Source organism: Lutra lutra, chromosome 3, assembly GCF_902655055.1.
Source record: "Lutra lutra chromosome 3, mLutLut1.2, whole genome shotgun sequence".
In the NCBI taxonomy this organism is placed as follows: Eukaryota; Metazoa; Chordata; class Mammalia; order Carnivora; family Mustelidae; genus Lutra; species Lutra lutra.
The window spans coordinates 50,136,570-50,157,833 of record NC_062280.1 but is presented as its reverse complement, the minus strand read 5'-3'; the positions used below and the strand labels follow the sequence as shown (position 1 = coordinate 50,157,833).

At 39.2% G+C, this 21,264-nt stretch overlaps 1 long non-coding RNA gene across 1 annotated transcript; it reads right to left on the bottom strand.

Moving 5' to 3' along the window:
• Positions 1–2,789: 2,789 nt before the first annotated feature.
• On the bottom strand, positions 2,790–21,150 carry LOC125095378 (uncharacterized). Its single transcript, XR_007125860.1, has 3 exons — positions 20,981–21,150; positions 14,011–14,020; positions 2,790–2,800 (listed from the first exon to the last, which is right to left on the bottom strand). It is a non-coding gene; the product is annotated as an uncharacterized LOC125095378 (long non-coding RNA).
• Positions 21,151–21,264: the final 114 nt, after the last annotated feature.

Here is a 21,264-nt window from a genome sequence, read left to right as displayed (position 1 = left end):
ACTTTCTCTCTCTCGAATAAATAAAATCTAACAAAAAATGTGTAAGGACAATACAAAGAAAGAAAATTATGAACATAGATATAAAAATGCTAAAAATACCAGCAAACAAAACTTGTGAAGGCTTATCATGCTGACGTGTATCCCATCTAACTTGGTTTTACTCCAGGAAGAAAAGATATTAACGTTAAATAAAATATAATTTTAAACCAGAAACTCTCCCTAAACTGAAAAAAATATCTGTCAAACTCACAGCAAATATCATGCTTAGTGGTGATACATCTGAGAAGAAAACAGACTGAACTCCACTTGGCAAACATGTTGCCTGTCTGGGGTCTATTTAGGATGATTGAAGAATGTTCTCTTTTGTATCTCAACTATATATTTGAAAACTTTTACACTAAGTGATAAACTGCAGTTCACGTCAGAAGAGCTGCGATCTACAGATAGTTTATTCCTCAGTGTCAAACAGTTCATTCAGTCACTTCCAGGATAAGTTTGTTTGGTTTTGACGTTTAGACAAAGATGGACTGCTTATATTTTAGAGTATTCCAACTTAAATTCATCCTTTAATCTGGTTAAATACACATTTCATACAAGATCTTATCCATACAAGACATTGGGAAAACTAGCAGAGGTATTGCTATGAACTCATCCAACAAGGTAATGATTGCTGTATGTCCATTATACCGAGTCTTTTGCTGTTGCATGCTTCAAGAAAGAGATATAACAGCTTTAAAGATTGAAAAGGAAGGACAAATGGTTGGCATTCATAGGTTAGATGATTGTCTGTGTAGATAATCCAAGAGAATTAGAACCAATAAGAAAATTCAAAAAGTTTTACTAGATACAATAAAATTATGAAACAGCTAATGGTACTTTATTCAGAGACAAAAGATTATTAGAAAATTAATTAGAATAAAGACCCCATATACAATAGCAACAAAAATGAAGGAATCTGGGGCGCCTGGGTGGCTCAGTGGGTTGAGCCGCTGCCTTCGGCTCAGGTCATGATCCCAGGTCCTGGGTTCGAGCCCCACATCGGGCTTTCTGCTCAGCAGGGAGCCTGCTTCCTCCTCTCTCTCTGCCTGCCTCTCTGCTTACTTGTGATTTCTCTCTGTCAAATAAATAAATAAAATCTTAAAAAAAAATGAAGGAATCTAGGGTTAAATTTAACAAATGGTACTCAAGATCTTATTTCTAAAATGATAAAACTTTATCGAAAAATATGAAAGAAGATCTAAATAAAGGAGAAGCACTCTCTGTGGATGGATGAGATTCCACAATATCATATGACAACTTCCCCTAAATTATAAACAATGGAATTTGAGTGAAAATATCCAAAGTGTTTTTGTTTTTAGATTTATTCCTTTGAGAGAGAGAGGGAGAGGGAGAGAGCATGAAGGGAGGGGCAGAGGGAGAGTGCCTTTCATGCAGACTCCCTGCTGAGGCCCAAGCCTGATATGAGACTTGATCTCATGACCTTAAGATCACAACCTGAGCCAAAGCCAAGAATTGGACACTCAACTGACTGAGCTACCCAGAAGCCCCTGTATTTTTTTTTTTTTATTTTTTTTTTAAAGATTTTATTTATTTATTTATTTGACAGAGAGAGATCACAAGCAGGCAGAGAGGCAGGCAGAGAGAGAGGAGGAAGCAGGCTCCCTGCCGAGCAGAGAGCCCGATGCGGGCCTCGATCCCAGGACCCTGAGATCATGACCTGAGCCGAAGGCAGCGGCTTAACCCACTGAGCCACCCAGGCGCCCTTTTTTTTTTTTTTTTTTTTTTTTTTTTTAAATCTATCTATCCACCTACCTATCTAATGAGACTTGGGATCTTGAGCCAAGAAAAATTAAAGAATATGGTTGATAGTCTTGAAACTACATATCAAGAGTTAATTACTTTTAGTATATTATTAAGTATAGTAATTAAAACAAGTTGTTTCTGCAGATAGACCTTTGGAACAAGATTAAAAGCCCAGAAATATATTCTTATAAATGTGGAAACTTGGTGCATCTATTCATTTAATACTTACTAAGCACTCTTCTTTTTGCTAGTGGAGGCTTCTTCAAGTTGTCTTCCAGGTTCTTTTGACATGATCCTAGTGGTCATTGATAGCTTCCTTACTACTGACAACATTTTCTGGACTCACCTGGTACTTTGCCAGATCCTAACTTGGAATCATCCATTTCTCCAAGAAGTCCTGATTTCTTCTATGGGAAATAGAATTGCAAGACCACACCCAAGTGTTAGAGATACATGCTCCCAGGCCTTGTCAGTTAATAGCTAAAAATTTAAATGTTTATTTTATATATACATATATGTATATACACACATATGATAAATATATATGCATGTATTTAATATATTACTATATTTTATGTTACATAATATTATATATATTTAAAGATTAAAAACCTCAGTGTGAGTTCATAGTGATACTTTATAAAAAAGGATATATTTATTTATTTTAGAGAGAGCACATGAGTGCACTGGGGTGGTAGGGAGGGACAGAGGGAAAGGGAGAGAGAATCCCAAATGGACTCTGCTCTGAGTGCAGAGCCTGACTTGGGGTTCAGTCTCATGACCCTAAGATCATGACCTGAGCTGAAACCAAGAGTTGGTCACTTAACCAAATGCACTATCCAGGCACTCTTATACTGATACTTTCTTTTGAAAAAAATTTTTAAAAGATTATTTGAGAAAGAGAGTGAGAGTACATGAACTGAGAGGCACGGCAGAGGGAAAAGAGAGAGTTCTAAACAGGCTATGCTGAGCATAGAGCCTGACTCGATGGCTCAGTCTCACAACCCTGAGATCACGAACTGAGCTGAAAACCAAGAGTTGGGATACTTAAACAACTGCATCATCCAGGTGCCCCCCTATACTGATACTTTCTTTTGTTTTCTTTTTTAAAAAAGATTTTATTTATTTATTTGATGGAGAGAGTGACACAGAGAGAGAACACAAGCAGGGGAGTGGGAGAGGGAGAAGCAGGCTTCCCACTGCTGAGCAGGGAGCCTGATGTAGGGCTCGATCCCAGGACTCTGGGATCATGACCTGAACTGAAGGCAGTTGCTTAACCAACCGAGCCACCCAGGCATCCTATACTGATGTTTTCAGTTGAAATTCAGGGATACAAGACTTGTTATGTTTTCATATATTAAATCTGTATCTCCTTTGACACTGGGAATCATGGTTGTCAAGGACACAAGGGGTGAGGAAATTACAATATCCTTATCATTATACATACAATATCCTATCATTACTTGTTTGCTTTATCCTCCATTACATACAAAATCATTGCAAACTAGTAATTCTAATACAACTACAGTTGGCATGATCGCAGAAAACACTTGGTTTTCTTGTAAATATTGTCTTTTCTTTTTGGGTTTTGTTATGTAGTTGTATTATCTGCTTTCATGTGGGGATTTGGGGGGATTCTTATCTATGTTGCTGCTTATATAGTGGTATATACTAGCTCAGAATTCCTTTTTGAAAGTTCTGAAGTTTCCTTGGCTAATTAAACATATGCAAAGAGTAATCCTGTTGGCTGATTATTGTTTAGTGGAGGATGTACTTTATGGTTTATTTAAAAAGGCCATTATAGTACCATGAGTCCATGTGGTGGGCCTCTCCAGACTAATCCTACTGGGGATTCCAGAATAATGTCAAGCAAACTATAATAGCAATTGGGGGGTGTCTTTGGAGTTGTGATCAGTAAAGGGACCAGCATGTGGCCTGGAAAGGTTTAATTTAGTCCGTAATTTTCAGTGAACCTTCAAAACTTTCCAAATAAAGGTTCAATTAAAATCAAAGCAGTGTGATTGCTATCTAAATGCAGCCTTAAGAAAAATACCCTATTGCTTCCTCTCAACCAGATTGCTACTTGTACGCAGAAATTCTGGAGTGGCACTTGGGGTAGTGGATGTGTATTGTGTTTTGGTTGCCTGTCACTCATTTCCCCTACTTAAGCAGACACACTAACTTCTTTTATTGTTGTTGTTTAATTCATTTTTTAAAAAAGATTTTATTTATTTATTTGACAGACGGAGATCACAAGTAGGCAGAGCAGCAGGCAGAGAGAGAGGAGGAAACAGGCTCCCAGCTGAGCAGAGAGCCCGATGCGGGGCTCGATCCCAGGACCCCGGGATCATGACCTGAGCCAAAGGCAGAGGCTTTAACCCACTGAGCCACCCAGGTGTCCCTGTTTAATTCATTTTTTAAAAAAAATTATGTCAAGTTTTTAGACCAGTTTTAGATTCACAGCAGAACTGAGGAGAAGGTGTAGACATTTCTTATTTACTGCATACACCTGCCTGCACACTTGCAGAGCCTCCCTCAACAACATCCCCTCCAGAGTGGCACAGTTGTTAGAATTGATGAACCTACATTGACGTATTCTAGTCACCTAAAGTATGTAGTTTATGTTACAGTTCACTCTTGGTGTTCTTTCTTTGGGTTTGGACGTGTATCCATCATTATGGCATCATACAGATAGAGTATTTTCATTGCCCTGAAGATCTGTGCTCCATCTGATCATTCTTTCCTACCTCCCAGCCCGGGCAACCACTAGCCTTTTTATTGTTTCCATAGTTTGCCTTTTCCAGAATGTCACAGAGTTGGAATCTTACAGTATGTAGCTAATTTCCTTTTGAATAATTATCTCTCCCTTTAGGGGATTATCTCCCCCTAGGAGTAGGCATGTGACTCCAGCTAAATAAAGCAGACTCTTAGGAATTTCCATTACTGGAGTGATGCAGAAAGGTTCAAGATGAGGGGTGTCTGGGTGGCGCACAGTAGGTTAAGTGCCTGCCTACAGCTCAGGTCATGATCCTGGGGTCCTGGGATTGAACCCCACCTTGGGCTCCCTGCTCTGGGGAGCCTGCTCTCCCCACCCACTGCTCCCCCTGCTTGTGCACATGTGTGCGCGCTCTCTCAAATAAATGTATAAAATCTTAAAAAAAAAAAAAAAGAAAGGTTCAAGATGGTGGGAGATTATTCATTCCAGGGATCATATTGCGATGAGAATGTTTGTTAATCCCCCTTGCCTTGGAGCTGCCTTGATTCTTGACCTTTTTCCAGCTTGTTTCTCCAGTCTTACTGCCGGAGAACACTTTTGTGTGTTCTCTGAAATACACTGAACACATTTATCCTCTGTTTTGAGTTGGTTTCTCTTACTTACAACAAGCAATTGTATCTACTTCAGTGGTGATCCCTAGAGCACATTAGAAATGTTCAATCTATTTATTTATTTAAAAAAAAAATTTTTTTTTTTTTTAGATTGTATTTATTTATTTGACAGAGAGAGGTCACAAGCAGGCAGAGAGGCAGGCAGAGAGACAGGAGGAAGCAGGCTCCCTGCTGAGCAGAGAGCCCTATGCGGGACTCGATCCCAGGACTCCGAGATCATGACCTGAGCCGAAGGCAGCGGCTTAACCCACTGAGCCACCCAGGCGCCCCTAGAAATGTTCAATCTATTTAAATTGCATTCCTTCTTCCAACAGTTCTCCCATCCTCCTTTCTCTGCTCTGTTGAAAAAAAATTTTGGAAATATTAGTTTCACAAAAAGATAAAGGTGTACTTGACCAAAGGACTCAAAAATAAAGTGCTAATTTTATAAAAAATATAAAAAATTAAAATTTGCCCTTATTCCAACAAAATGATGTAGCACCTGAGCCTGAATGTCATTACCAGGAGGAAGGCCTCTGGTTGAGGAGGACAGCTAGGAGAGGATGGCTAGTAAGTGATTTGATGCATCTTTATAGAAACTTAGCTCAGAATGAGGTTATCAGAATGTTACAGTTGCTAGTGGAGGGTAAATTCAACAACTTATCTTGGACAAGGAAGGGGAATTAATATTTATTAAGCAAGTCTTTATTTCACCTAAGTTTTGCATATGTTATTTTACATATACCTTTCATATGTTTTTTTTTCACATTATCCTCATTAAAATAATTCCATGTCTTATCCATGTGTTAGCACCTTCATTTTATACACAGAAAAACTGTGAATAAGAAAAATTAGTTAACTTATGCTCACACAACAAGAAAGTGCCAGACCCAAAGTCTAAATCTAAGCTCAGGTTAACCTAAGTCTCTACTCTTCCTACTACATCATCTCCAACACAGGAAATTGAATCTGAAACTATAGAAAACAAACCATAGAGAACAAAGACGGCAGATTGAATATGTGCAACAGCTACCACTCTTTTGTCAAAACCCAAACCTTTCTAAAACATTTTTTTTAAAGGCATAAGCATGAGGACAAGAGAGCAGGAGAGGAACAACAAAATTTGGAAAATTGATGAGCAGATGGAAAAGTGGTAATTGACTAAGCAGACAGACTTCAGATATCCGAATCCTAGGCTGGCAGTGGAAAAAGGTGAGTAACAAATTGATTCACACTGTTGAATCAACAAGGCTCAAGAATTAGAGGGAGCCTGGGTGGCTCAGTCAGCTAAGTGTCTGCCTTCAGCTCAGGTCATGATCCTGGGGTCTCTCTTCAATGGAGCGCCTGCTTCCTCCTCTCCCACTTCACTTCACTTTGCCCTTCCCTCTTCACTTGTGCTCTGCCTCTCGCTTTCTATCTCTCAATAAATAAATGGAATCTTAAAAAAAAAAAAAAGAATCAGAGCTGATACCTGTGTAAGTGAAAGGAGAGTGGTCTAATTTTGAAGCAGTGGGCTCCCCAGATCTACATCCACCTCTGCAGAACTGTCTGATGGCTTGCTCCTTTCACATCCTAGGGGACTAAAGATACATTCTCTCTGGAGAAGGTGATGCAGAAAGTCACTGGAGGCTCCCATGCACATTTGAGGACAGGAGCCATAGTGAAAGCAGGGGAAGGAGTTAAAGTTTGCATACTCAGTAATGAAGTCACTGTCTGTCCCTGCACATGTAACAGAAAACTGGCAGCCAGGCCTAGAGCCTGTAGATGAGTAATTCAGGTGATTATTCTCTGGGGATCTGAGCAGCCCATGGCTCTCCAAGCGAAAGATCTAATGATAGCATCAGGGCTTCTTTACTGAAATAGCTTGCCTCATCAGAACTGAAGCCCATGCAAACTGGCCCTCCTTTTGTGCTCAGAGCTTCTAATCATTCAGAACATTTCTAAAATTTTTAATTGTGGCAAAAAACATTCAAAATTTTCCATCTTAACTATTTTTGAGTGTGTAGGTCAGCAGCATTAAGTATATTCATATAAATGTACAGTAGATCTCTAGAACTTTTTCACCTGGCAAAACTGAGTATATCCTTTGAACCACAACTCCCCACATCCCCTTACCCCCACCCCTGGCAACCATCATTGTTCTGTCTCTATGGGTCTAACTACTTTAGACATTTCTTAAAAGTGGAATCATGGGGTGCCTCGGTGGCTCATTTGGTTAAGTGGCTGCCTTCTGCTTGGGTCATGATCTCAGGGTCCTGGGATTGAGCCCTGTATCGGGCTCCCTGCTCACTGGGGAGTCTTCTTCTCCCCTTGTCTCTTCCCCCCACTTGTGCACTCTCTCTCCCTCTCTCAAATAAATAAAATCTTAAAAAAAAAAGTGGAATCAGGGGTGCCTGGGTGGCTCAGTGGGTGAAGCCTCTGCCTTCGGCTTGGGTCATGATCTCAGGGTCCTGGGATTGATTCCCGCATTAGGCTCTCTGCTCAGCGGGGAGCCTGCTTCCCCCTCTATCTCTGCCTGCTGCTCTGCCTACTTGTGATTTCTCTCTGTCAAAAAAATAAATAAAATCTTTTAAAAAATAAATTAAAAAAACCCACAAAAATGAAATAGAAGTGACCTATCTTCTTTTATATTCATTTCTCTAACCACACCCAGCATGCGAAATGATAAAGTAGAGCCTTCACACTCACAAGTTTAATATACATTAGATACATGATTAATAAATTAGCTGGGTATAGAATTTTAAATTGGAGATCATTTTCTTTTCTTTCTTTTTTTTTTTAAGATTTTTTTATTTTTTTATTTGACAGACAGAGATCACAAGTAGGCAGAGAAGCAGGCAGACAGAGAGGGAAAGCAGGCTCCCAACTGAGCAGAGAACCCGATGCGGGGGTTGATCCCAGGATCCTGAGATCATGACCTGAGCCTAAGGCAGAGGCTTTAACCCACCGAGCCACCCCGGTGCCCCTGGAGATCATTTTCTATCACAGTTTTGAATATGTTTCTCCATTGTCTTCTAGCTCCCAACATTGCTGTTGTGATATTGATGTCATTCTAATTTCTGGTTTTTTTAATGCTTTATAAATTGCAAAGTGCTTTTACTGTCCCTGCTGTCCTGAGATTTCACGATGGTGTGCCATTTTGTAAGGAACTATATGGGTCCTACAACTGAAAAATTCATGCTCTTCCATTCTGGGTAATTTTGTTTATTATTTTTTTACTACTGCCCCTCCATTTATCAACATGACTTAATCACTGCTAATGTTGACCGTGATCACCTGGCTATTGTAGTGTTTCTCAGGTTTCTCCATTGTAAACTTACTCCTACTCCCCCTTTTTATTACTGTACTCATTGCAGGGAAGTCACTGTCTGTAGCCTACACATAGGGGGTGGGAGTTAATCTCCACATCCCTGACGTTAGAATATCTATATAAATTACTTGAAATTCTTCTGTGTGGTAGATTTGTCTTTTCTCATTTATTTATTCAATAATTTATTTATATCAGTACTGACCCCTGGATATTTATTTTATACTTTGGATTATAATCCAATACTTATATTTCTTTTTGTAGCACTTTTTTCAGAGATGCTGTGTCACAAAGACGCAGAACATTCCAGTTGTCTTTCTTTTAATCTATAGCCTTTAGTCTAGATCCCAAAGCAGATAAAATTGATGTACTGAAAAAAATGCTCTCCTACTTGTACACAAGTCATAGACTTTTATTAAAATAAATGAAGTCAGCATTCTCTATTAGCGATGAAAACCGTTCCGTGGAAAGCACAGTGCCTATGAAGCTTATGATCCATTCACTACTGTAATGCCATTCCCCTGAATTAGGTCTGTTGAAATGAATTTGTGTTGTAGTTAACCGAGCTGCTATAGAACTTCAGCCATTAAAATGCCTCTTACTATACTGATTATCATTTGACTCATATCCCTGTCAAGCAATATATGTAGGGAAATGTGTTTTCTTTAATTTTGAGATGACTTTATAGCAGAGAATTATATTTAGAGTACATAGAGCTTCTTTAGCAGGTTTATTAAAAAAATCTTCAGGGTGCCTGGGTGGCTCAGTGGGTTAAAGCCTCTGCCTTCTGCTCAGATCATGATCCCAGGGTCCTGGGATCGAGCCCCACATCAGGCTCTCTGCTCGGCCGATAGCCTGCTTCTCTCTCTCTGCCTGCCTTTCTGCCTACTTGTGATATATGTCTGCCAAATAAATAAATAAAATCTTAAAAAAAAATCTTCAAAAGATTTAGATACTAACTCTGAGTATTTCTTTTGAAAATACATTTGTTTTCATTCTTGAATGAATTTCTCTATCTGTGGTTCTCATAGACTTGACTGTACACCTTCAGTCATACAAAGTACTATAATTGTTCGAAACAAAGACTCATGACAAGTCATTAACCTTGGGAAGGTTAAACAGAACAGTGTAGAGTAGTAGAATAACTTTAATGTGAATGTTTCTTAAATTTCATGATTCAGTGTGAGGATTTATACAGGTTGATGGTATAAGTCATTTATCAAATTTAAGAGATTTTCTTCTAGTCCCTGCTTAGTATGATAACTTAAAAATTGAGAATTAATGTTAAATTAGTCAAGCATTTTTAAAGAAACTGTCATTTTTTCCTCCTTTAATCTGTTAATATAGTAATTTGCATTAGTAGATTTTCTGTCTAAATTTTCTATGTCAACCATTGTATTCCTGGGGAAAATGTTAACTGGTTCATATGAAATATAAATTATTTATTCCTTGAAGACTTGGCAGTGCTTTCTTATAAAACCATCTTGGGCCAGCATCCTTACTATCTGACAGATCTTTTAATAATTAAAAAAATTTCTTCTATGTTTATTGATCTTTGTGGTTTAATAAGTCTTCCTGAGTTAATTTTGTTAATTTATATTTTCCTACATGATCACTTATTTTGTCTAGGTTTTCAAATTTATTGGTATAATGTTGTACTATATTGTCCTGAAATAAAAGATAATACTCTTTACATACATCTTATCTTATTTTCTTGATCCTGTCTTAATGTTGTTATTTGTGTTTTCTTTTTATTTAACTCACCAAAGTTTGTCTATTTTAGTGGTCTTCTCCAGTAACCAGTTTTTTTTTTTTTTTTTTTTTTAATTTGCTTGACACAGACAGAGATCACAAGTAGGCAAAGAGGCAGGCAGAGAGAGAAGGGGAAGCAGGTTCCCTGCTGAGCAGAGAGCCCAATATGGGGCTTGATCCCAGGGCCCTGGGATCATGACCTGAGCTGAAGGCAGAGGCTTAACCCACTGAGCTACCCAGATGTGCCTCCAGTAACCAGTTTTGAATTTACTTGATTTATTGATTTCTACTTTTTTTTTTTTTTTTAAGATTTTTATTTATTTATTTGACAGAGAGATCACAAGTAGACGGAGAGGAAGGCAGAGAGAGAGAGAGAGAGAGAGAGGGAAGCAGGCTTCCTGCCGAGCAGAGAGCCCGATGTGGGACTCGATCCCAGGACCCTGAGATCATGACCTGAGCCAAAGGCAGCAGCTTAACCCACTGAGCCACCCAGGCGCCCCCTGATTTCTACTTTTTTTTAATTATAAATAAGGTAACACACCAAATAACCATTTAATTAACTTAAGCGTTTGTGGAAAAAATTTTGACTGGAAATGTGCAGGTGATGGAAAAAACATCCAAACAAGCCCTGCTTCCCCTACCCCTGACAAAAATAAAAGTTTCACTTTGCTTAAATTGCTCAATTCTCTTTTTTTTAGTAGAAGAGAAACTTTATTCTGTAGTGGTATTCACAGATTTGCAGACTTTCAAAGGTCTTAAGATATATCCCATGAGAGTGCCATTGGTGTTTTGTCTTTAATAAACTGGCTTTGATGGAAAAGCAAGGATCCTGTGAGCAAAAGATGACTGTTGCTTTAGTTATTACTGTCAACTTCTCCATAATGCATAAAATTATAAGGTGATAAGAATATATAACGGGCAGGGGAGAACCCCTTGTGGGTAAACCAACTTATATAGCAAAATAGGTAAATGATTTTGCACTTAAAATTACGGATGCATTATTGAATCTGCACCTAAAATGCCCGGAAGACTGGCTTCTTAGTAATATTTGAAAATAGCTGTGTCAGTTCTTTCCTGCCTCTGGGGCCCTTTTATGATCATCCCTGCAGAAAAACTTCAATAATGAGGGAGAAAATAAAAATATTTGCATTCGGAATTAAGTTTTGTCATCGCTTTCTGTTTCCCTTCTTTATTTTTACTGATATGCATGTGTGCAAACATGAAAGCTAGAATTGATTAGAACAATAATTTTGTGGCCCACAGAACACATGCTAAATCAGCACTCTTGTCTGGAAGCTGGACATTTATCTTTCCAAGCCAGGCTAACACCTAATTGTCTCCACATTGTGAGAAGTGTAAAGGCCATCACGACAATGGGGCAGAAAGTTTAGCCAATTCGATTTATTTAACACCTCATAACGCTCTGGAGTTTTTCTTCACTGCCCAGGCTTGTAAAATTTATTATGAACCTTTAATCCCTCCCCCTGCTTTCCTGAGGGTTTTAAAGTGAGTATAAAACAACAACAAACAGAGTCTATAAAAGCATTTCCACCGCAGCCGCACATGTTGCCTGTGTGTGATTGGACTGCAGGCTTGTCAGTGCCTTTAAAAATGTGTTCCAAATGTGTTAGTCATTTCAGACAGTCTTGTCTAGATTCTGGCTTTCTTGTGTGAAAGAGATGTTAACAGCAAGTTGACATTTGTATGGATTATATTCCTCGTTCTGCCTTTGCTTTTTAATATTTCTGTTATTAGGATACTATAGTCACACAATTAAAAAAAACCCAAGTATTATTACTTTTACCATAAAGACAGTACATTCATATGGAAAAAAGTTAAGACATTGCAGAGAAAACTAAACTAAAAGATAAAATTCCCTCGTTTTCATGTCTGCGTTTGCTTCAAGATACTTTTTTGTCTTTTTTTAAGTGTGAGACATGAATTTTGACTAACAGTGTCACTGATTACTTCAAAAGGTTGGACTACAGTTATGAAACCAAAGTGATTAGTCATCAGTAACTAGATTCTAACAGCAGAACAACAGCCAAAAATAAAACAAAATAAAAACCAGGAAAATTCCTTTAATGTCAAATTACTAGCTGTCATTTCCAAAGGCAAAAAACAATGGCTTACTTCACTTCTACCCTAGTAAAGAATTCACAGTGCATATTATTGCTCTAAAGGGGGAAGATCCTTGCTCATGAATGACACTGGACCGTATAATTTATCATACAAGGCAGACAAAAGGCATAAACCAGAACAGTCCTGGATAAACCAGAGCATTGGTCATCCCACATATGTTCAGTCTGTTCAGTTTTAGCATTGATTATGTACTGATTCATACTGTTATTTTGCTTCATATATGAAGTCTTGTTTTACGTTTTAACTTATTATCAAGGAAGCTAATGAGCATCCAACTGAATGACTGGTAAGATTTGATATGTATTGATAGGAATTAAATGATTAATAGGAAGTCATAGTAAGAATTCAATGTGTTTTTTTTTTCTTTCTTGATTGATCAACAAAACCCTAATCACTTTTAAGATTTTTCCGCCTCTGCCTCCAGAAAATCAGCCTCTTCCTTTGTAATTTTGTGGATTGTTGGGTTCTTTGATCTTCTTTCGAAGCTTCTGAACTTGCATTGAGACACGCACAGGAGGCCTCTCTACCTGATTCTGGATTGACTACTAATTCTGAGGCCCAGAATGTCTGGCAGTCTGTACCAGTGAATTAATCAATGGTCTCACCATATTTTCAAAATGGATGGTCCTATTCCTGGGCTTCTATTCTATTTCTCTTAGGATAAGGTTATAGTATCTAATGCTTGTTTGCTTAGCATTCCATCCCAAACAGATTAACAAAAAGACAGATTTAAAAGTGAGGCAGGGTAAGAGGGAACAATGATGACTGTTGAAGGGAAAAACCTAAATAAAAGCCTTTTTTTTTTTTCATGGCAGAACTCTTTTTTGTTGGAATTTCTTTACTTGCCTTGCTAAGTTTGGAAATGATTCTGCACTTACTTTCCCATCCCCTTCAGAGTTGTATAACAACAGTCTCAGTCTGCTAGAAAGACAAATGCTTGAGCAAATAAACTATCATACAGCATTGTAAGAATAATAATAGACAGACTTTTGATGATTCCTAGAGAGAGTGACAAGCTCTGTGAGGGTGGGAGTGGTAAATGGGGTGTGATGTTAGGGCAGGTGGCTCCTGATCTGGGTTCCTAGAGATGGATAAATCCATTACGAAGCATAGGAATAAAAGGTTCATGAAAGACTTGTATGAGTGTAAAAATCCTATAATTGAAGTGTCGGGTGTTGGAACTACTGTTAAAATTGATTTGTGTGGCTGGTTACATTCTTTCACAGGAGGTATGAAACTATGACTGATCTCTTTATATAAAAGTTTGTATAAAAACTGCTCCAGGGGCGCCTGGGTGGCTCAGTGGGTTAAAGCCTCTGCCTTCAGCTCAGGTCATGATCCCAGAGTCCTGGGATCGAGCCCCATAACGGGCTCTCTGTTCAGCAGGGAGCCTGCTTCCTCCTCCTCTCTCTCTCTCTGTCTGCCTGCCTCTCTGCCTAATTGTGATCTCTGTCAAATAAATAAATAAAATCTTTAAAACAAAAACAAAAACAAAACTGCTCCAAATGGTATTGGAGTGATTTTGCTAACTTAATAACTATAACATTGTTTAAAAAGACATAAAAATAGTTCATGTAATTAAAAATACATATATACAAATATATGATATATACATTTTTTACATATACCCACAGTTAGACTCTCTTTTTTCTAGGTATCTGTTTTTTTTAAAAACTGTTTAGATCTCCATGGAGGTACTATATTTTGCAACAATGTAAGTCTTTGAGGTGCCCCAAATTTTTAAACCTGTGTCCAGAGATTATAACTTCCTTAGTGAACCATAAAACACATATGCTCAAGTAATTAAAAGTACTTATGGGGTTAAAGCATGCTTGAAACTCCCAAACAAGTTTGTAAGTACTTTTCCAGAGAGCCACTTGTCTAAGAAAGACTATGCCAGTTCTCCACACAACAGTGATTCGCACCATTGAACTCAGAATACCTGATGACTAGCTTTCCTCAACACGGAGATTTGATCCTTCATTAGCCTGTGATGAGAATATATTGTTGAACTGTGGCTTGGGGATACTGTGAGTTAGTAAATGAGGGAAGTAAGAGTTTTAATTTTCCTGGTTAAGATATATCACCATTCTTTGATATTGCTATAACTAAATGTAGGATGTCTTCCCATAATGGTTGGATTTTGGTTGGTTCTCAATGATCTAGACCCACTGGTAGTTTGTGTAGAGGACTGACAGGTCACCACTTTGCTTGGTGCATATGTCATGGCTCTGGTCTGTGGCTGGAGGTGACTCTGGTCATCTTGGAGGGGACTTATTCCCTTTGGTCAATTTTCCTAGCTTTATTGCCTATAATGACTTTTTCACACAACTCTATAAGGCTCTTTCTATTCTTCAACCCTTTTCTTAGGGGAGAAAGAAGAGATGTAGTACAGCACCACCCTGTGGGAATTGGTACTGGGGAGACCAGTGCAAGAACCTGCTGATAATTCTGTCTACTCCTACTGTTGTCAGTAATAAAGTCCTTGATTTTTGACCTAGGAGTCTCATGTCTTCTGCCAGCACCCATGAAACTGTGGCAGGCTAAAATGTTACTTTGCAAGTTGGGTAAAATCTGACTCTACATTTCTTGACATTTCTTTTATAAGACTCCCTGTGGTCCAATTTCTTTGCCCACCCATTATATATGGGTGTTTCCCAAAGTTCTGCCTCTGGCTCATTCCTTTTCTCTTTGATCATCCTTTCCCTTGGTGATCTTATTTAGTCTCGTGTGTGGTTCTAAATGATGGAGGATGCCTTCCAACTCTGCCTTTCTTGCCTCAAACTCTCATTTGAGCTCTGAACTCATGCATCCAACTCTGGGTATGGAGTTGGGGTATGGAGATGGGATGCTCAGGGTACCTCAAACTTAACATGTCTCATACTAACTACTTGTACCGCCTGTGTTCTCCCCTCCTTTAGGATCTTTACCTCAGTTGGTGGTCCAGTCACTTACCTGGACACTTAAGTGATGGTTCTTGATTTCTAGGCTCCTATGAAACCCTCCAATTTTAGTCCCTAGTACCACTGATTTCCTTCTTAAGTAATTTTCACTTCCAGCTTTATTATCACTATTCCAGTTTGAACCCCCACTATTTGGTTCTCAGTCACAAAAAGAGTGTATTAGCCAGCGTTCTCCAGAGAAATAGAATTTTACATACATGAAGTATATTTATATATCTATTTATCCCCAATAGAAGATAGCTACCTAGCAAGTTAGCTAAGTAGCTTTATTATGAAGAATTGACTTATGTCTTTACAGAGGCTGGTAAGTTCAACATCCGGTGGTGTGGGAGACATAGGAAGAGCCAGTATTTTAGTTCAAAGGCCATCAGGCAGGATGGAGCAATGTTACAGATGAAGTTCAAAGGCAGTGGGCTGGAGAGTTCTCTCCTGCTTGAGGAAGGATTGGCCTTTTTATTCTGTTCAGGCCTTCAGCTGACTGGATGAAGCCCACACACAATATGGAAGTAATCAGCTTTACTCAAGTCTACCCATTTAAATGTTAATTTTATCCCCAAATACCCTCATAGAAATGCCCAGAATACTATTTGACCAACTATCTGGGCACCTTATGGCACAGTCAAGTTGACATATAAAATCAACCATCATAAATAGCCTCCAAAATGGTCTCCGTGTTTTCACTTTTGTTCCTTTCAAATTTGTCCTCCAAAGGCATCTATCCAAAAGACAAATCAGACCACATGGCTCTTCTATGTTAAACTGTTCAGTGATTCCATATTACCTCCCGAATAAAGTCCATACTGCTAAAGTCAGTTCACACGTAAAGAGCTATCCTCTTCCTCTGCCCTTATCGCTGCAAATTAGTTTCTTGCCAACCCTCCCCTGACATACTGTGCTCTTTTGTGACACTTAGTGTTGTAATGTCTTGGACACATAAAGCCAAGACTCCTGCCCTCCTTCTAAGTGGAGTTCTTTCCTGGTCCCCTGGTATTTGCCTGATTCCCACTGCTGACTGATACAAGGGTAACTCAAGGGTAAACCTGAGGAAGATTCCTGGCTTTCCCTGATTCTCCAGGGCCCTCTCTTCTGTGCATAATATGCTGTCCCTATTTTTACCATAGCTTTAGTACACTATGTTAGAAATAACTATTTGTCAGTCTGAACATGGGACCGACAAACCAACCTCTTTTATAAGGGAAGAGACCGTGTCTTATCTTTGTAACCTCAGTGTCTGAATAGTGTCTAACATAGTGTTGCTCAATAAACGTTGACTGATCCACTGACTGACTTGAAGCCTGTAAAAACTCCTTATTGGACTGGGATGGAGAAAATAAAGGAAGAGAAATCAGAGATCTGCTTAATGAAAACAAAAACTAAAACAAAACTTAAAGGCACCATAAAATTTTAGATTTTTTTGAGAAAATAACTTTCAACAACTTTTAACAAGTCAAGAACTTCTTGTGGAGCATTAAGAATATCGTAAGGCTGCACCTGGCTGGCTCAGTTGGTGGAGCATATGAGTCTTGATCTTAGGGTTGTGAGTTTGAGCCCCACATTGGGTGTAGAGATTACATTAAAATAAAGTCTTAAAAGAAAAGAATACCTATTGGACCAAAGGTTATGTGTGACTCTCTTCATCATGATCACAAGGCTGTTTCGATCTCTACTAGATATCCACAGGGTTGGGGTTGTATTGTAGGGATAAGCCTGAGAACTCAGGATGGTGATAAGGGGATGTTGTCACACTAGCAGGTAAGATCAGCTGACAGTTCAAAAATTATTATCAGTCATTATTATTGTTATTTTTGAAAGATTTCAAATGCCTGAGAACACTATAATTAGTGGTGTGTGTGTGTGTGTGTGTGTGTGTGTGTGTGTGTGGCTTCCACTTAATACAGAGGCATTTTTGCTGCAAGGCACTGTTTAGTCTGTACACCATATTCTGGGCACCTGAAACCATGGCAACCATGATTTCTGATTATTTGTAGGCAATTTAATTTGGCTTGAACATTTAGAGGCATTATTTTGCCAGTTATTTCTGGAAATGATTTAAAAAACACTTCAAAAGGCATCAATTTTTATTTTATTTTCTTCTGAACCTTTAACATTATCTTTTTTTTTTTAAGATTCTAGAGGTAGAGAGTGATTTATAGCCATAAGGTTATCTGTTGTTTATGGACCATTTACTTTGTCTTTGAAATAGGGCTCAAGGAATTCAGTGTAGGCAGAGACAGGTATTATCTTATTTTTTAAAAATTTTTTTTTATTTATTATTTTTTTTATGTGACACAGAGAGAGAGAGATCACAAGTAGGCAGAGAGGCAGGCAGAGAGAGGGGAAAGCAGGCTCCCGGCTGAGCAGAGAGCCCGATGTGGGGCTCGATCCCAGGACCCTGAGATCATGACCTGAGCCGAAGGCAGTGGCTTAACCCACTAAGCCACCCAGGCGCCCCGGTATTATCTTATTTTTAAAAAAGATTTATCTCTTTATTTTAGAGAGAGAGAGAGGGAGAGAGAGGGAGTGTGTGTTGGAGGAGCAGAGGGAGAGGGAGAGAGACTCTCAAGCAGATGTAGCACTGAGCTCAGAGCCCGATGCTGGGCTCAGTCTCATGATCCTGAGATCATGACCTGAGCCGAAACCAAGAATCAGAAGCTTAATGGACTATGTAATGCCCCTTTCTCATTTTCCTCTAAGTTAACACCATGGAGAGTACTTCTTAAAAAAAAAAAAAAAGGTTTTATTTATTTATTTGAGAGAGAACGAGTGTGAGTGGGGGAAAGGGCAGAGGGAGAGGGAGCAAGGAGCCTGGTGTAAGCCTTGATCCTAGGACCCTGGGATCATGACCTGAGCTGAAGACAGATACTTAACTTCCCGAGCCACCCAGGTACCCCTCAAGTACTTTTATTTATTTATTTATTTATTTTTATTTTATTTTTTTAAAGATTTTATTTATTTGACAGACAGAGACCACAAGGAGGCAGAGAGGCAGGCAGAGGGGGGGGGGAGCAGGCTCCCCGCTGAGCAGAGAGCCCGATGCGGGGCTCGATCCCAGGACCTGGAGATCATGACCTGAGCCGAAGGCAGTGGCTTAACCCACTGAGCCACCCAGGCACCCCACTTTTATTTATTTTTTAAAAAGATTTTTATTTAGTTATTTATTTGACAGACAGAGATCACAAGTAGGCAGAGAGAGGGAGAGGAGGAAGCAGGCTCCCTGCAGAGGAGAGAGCCCTATTCAGGGCTTGATCCCAGGACCCTGGGATCATGACCCGAGCCGAAAGCAGAGGCTTTAACTCACTGAGCCACCCAGCCCCCCGCCCCCATCCCAAGTACTTTTAAATCCTGAAATGCAAACTGAGATAAAGAAAGACAGTTACTGGGGTGCCTGGGGGGCTCAGTGGGTTAAAGCCTCTGCCTTCGGCTCAGGTCATGATCCCGGGGTCCTGGGATTGAGCCCGCATAGGGCTCTCTGCTCAGCAGGGAGCCTGCTTCCTCCTCTCTCTCTGCCTGCCTCTCTGCCTACTTGTGATCTCTGTTTGTCAAATAAATAAATAAAATCTTTAAAAAAAATAAAAGGAAAGACAGTTACTGATGGTTTAAATGTATGTGTGTTGGAAAGCAGGATGGTACCATTGTTTTTTAAAGCTTTTAACTACAGGAAAAAAGTATGTCCAATTTCTAACAAACATCTTTTTTTTTTTTTTAAATCCAGTATCACTATAGCTTTTCCATATACATTAGGTGAATCATCTATAGGCTGTAAAGATTGGTGTCACAAACTAACAGGCTGGGTTTCAATCCTAAAATCTCAAGAGGAGCTAATGTCCTTCACAGGCTTCTCACATTTGGAATTTAGAAGCTTCCATTCAGAATGACTCAAGATAAATTCCCCACATTTGTCAAAACTTGTGGATATATAAAGAATTTTTTCTTCTGTCCAAAGGCAGTTTTGTTCTCTCACAGTCCGTGGGTGGGGGAGTGCTAGTACTTCTTGTTGATAAAATATTTATAAGGCAATATTTTCAATGTTATACAATTGAGATGGTAAACACATTTATATGAAATTTAATGAGGCCAAGTGGGAATGTAGTTAAATATCTTCTTAGAAATCTTGGCAAGTTAAAATGGAGATTAAGATTCTAAGTCATTTTAAAACAGGATTCAATAATTTGTTATCTTTCAACCCTTTCATAATTGTAGTGGGGAGTCATACAAAAAGTATAAATATTAAGATTCCTTCTGCTGTTATTTGTTTGGCTTGTCAGTGTCTCTAGAGCTTCTTTTTCCTTTGTTCAGACCACACACTTGGCTAAATGTTATCATTTGCATTTTGATAATACACTGGGTTTGTTAGTGGCAGAAAAATCTTTATAAATAAATCAGAAGAAATTTTAAGATGTTTCATTTCTGTATGTAAACATCTATTGGCACAAAGAGCCCCATGTTGTCAACAGAACTTTCATACTACAGTAGAGTTTTGGAATATGCAGTAAGGAAGCGTTAGTAATTGCACAGACAGTCCAAGGAGTCTTGGTCTAAGAAGACAATCCTCCATGGGCTGATGCCCTTCTAAGCAAATTCTATTAAGAACGGAGGTTTATTTTTTATTTTTTTATTTCCAGATCATCCTCTACATTATAAGTGAAACCCATACCTTAAATATAAAATTGGCTGGTACAAGTTATTTTAAAAAGTTCACTTTGATTTTTGAAGCAAGATTGTATGATAGAGTTTTAGTCCTGCATTTAATTAATTAATTAAAAAGATTTTATTCATTTATTTATTTTAGATGCGGGGTGCTGGGGACAGAATGCACATGCGAGCCAGTCGGGGAGAGGAAGAGAGAATCCTGAGCAGACTCCGTACTGAGCATGGAGCCCCATGTGGTGCTCAGTCACATGACCCCTAGATCATGACCCTAGCCAAAATCAAGAGTCAGATGCCCAATTTACTGAGCCACCCAGGCACTCCAGTCCTGCATTTTATGAGTTCCACCCACTTCCCACCTCTTAAGAAACTTCAGCTTCTGTCTGCCTGACCATTCCCAGCGTGCTTAGGGGAGCTGGTTTCCCTGAGTGTGCCTAGGGTGCTCCGTGTTTGCCTGGCCATCCTCATTATTCCCACAAAATCAGGTGCCTTATGGCAAAAGGAGCTTAATGTTTTCTCTCTGAGCAGCATTGGACAGTAGAATGCCTACCTGACCAGTGCTGCTGTGTAGCATCTCTTGGGTCCTGCTGATGGAAAGACTTCCTTTTGGCTGGACTGATGATAAAAAATTCAGTATCCTGAGGACCCGAGGCTGCCACACTACACCTCCTTCCCCATTCTGACTTCTCAACCATTATTACGTACTGCCTAAAGTGTTGAGAAAGATTTATCTTCCCTCTTTGGCTGGAGGCACTCCCTTCCATTCCCATTGGATTTGAGAAGTTGGAAATAGGCATCAAACCCCACTTGTCCTTTTATTGTGTTGTGTAAGTCTGTTTTCCTGTGTAAAGGTAAAAAAGAACGTGTTCTTGGTCTTACCTGGGGCCTAGAAAATTCATCTTAAATCAGGCTCATTCCTTCCGCCTGATATGGTCATTGTGATCTCATTCCATTCATTATCTTATTTCTCAGTCCTCTTCTTGATGATTTCTGTGGGTACATGATTTCTGTGGGTACATGACATCAGAAGTTACACAAATGATTACAAAGTAGGTGGGAAAAAAGCAAAGCTCTCTTTCTTTAATAGAACTTCCTTTTTAAGCCATTATTCTCACTTGGCAGTGGAAAACGATCTTGTCACCTTTATGTATTCTAGTCAACTGCATTATAAATGTTTCTTTTGGGGGCGCCTGGGTGGCTCAGTGGGTTAAGCCGCTGCCTTCGGCTCGGGTCATGATCTCAGAGTCCTGGGATCGAGCCCCGCATCGGGCTCTCTGCTCAGCG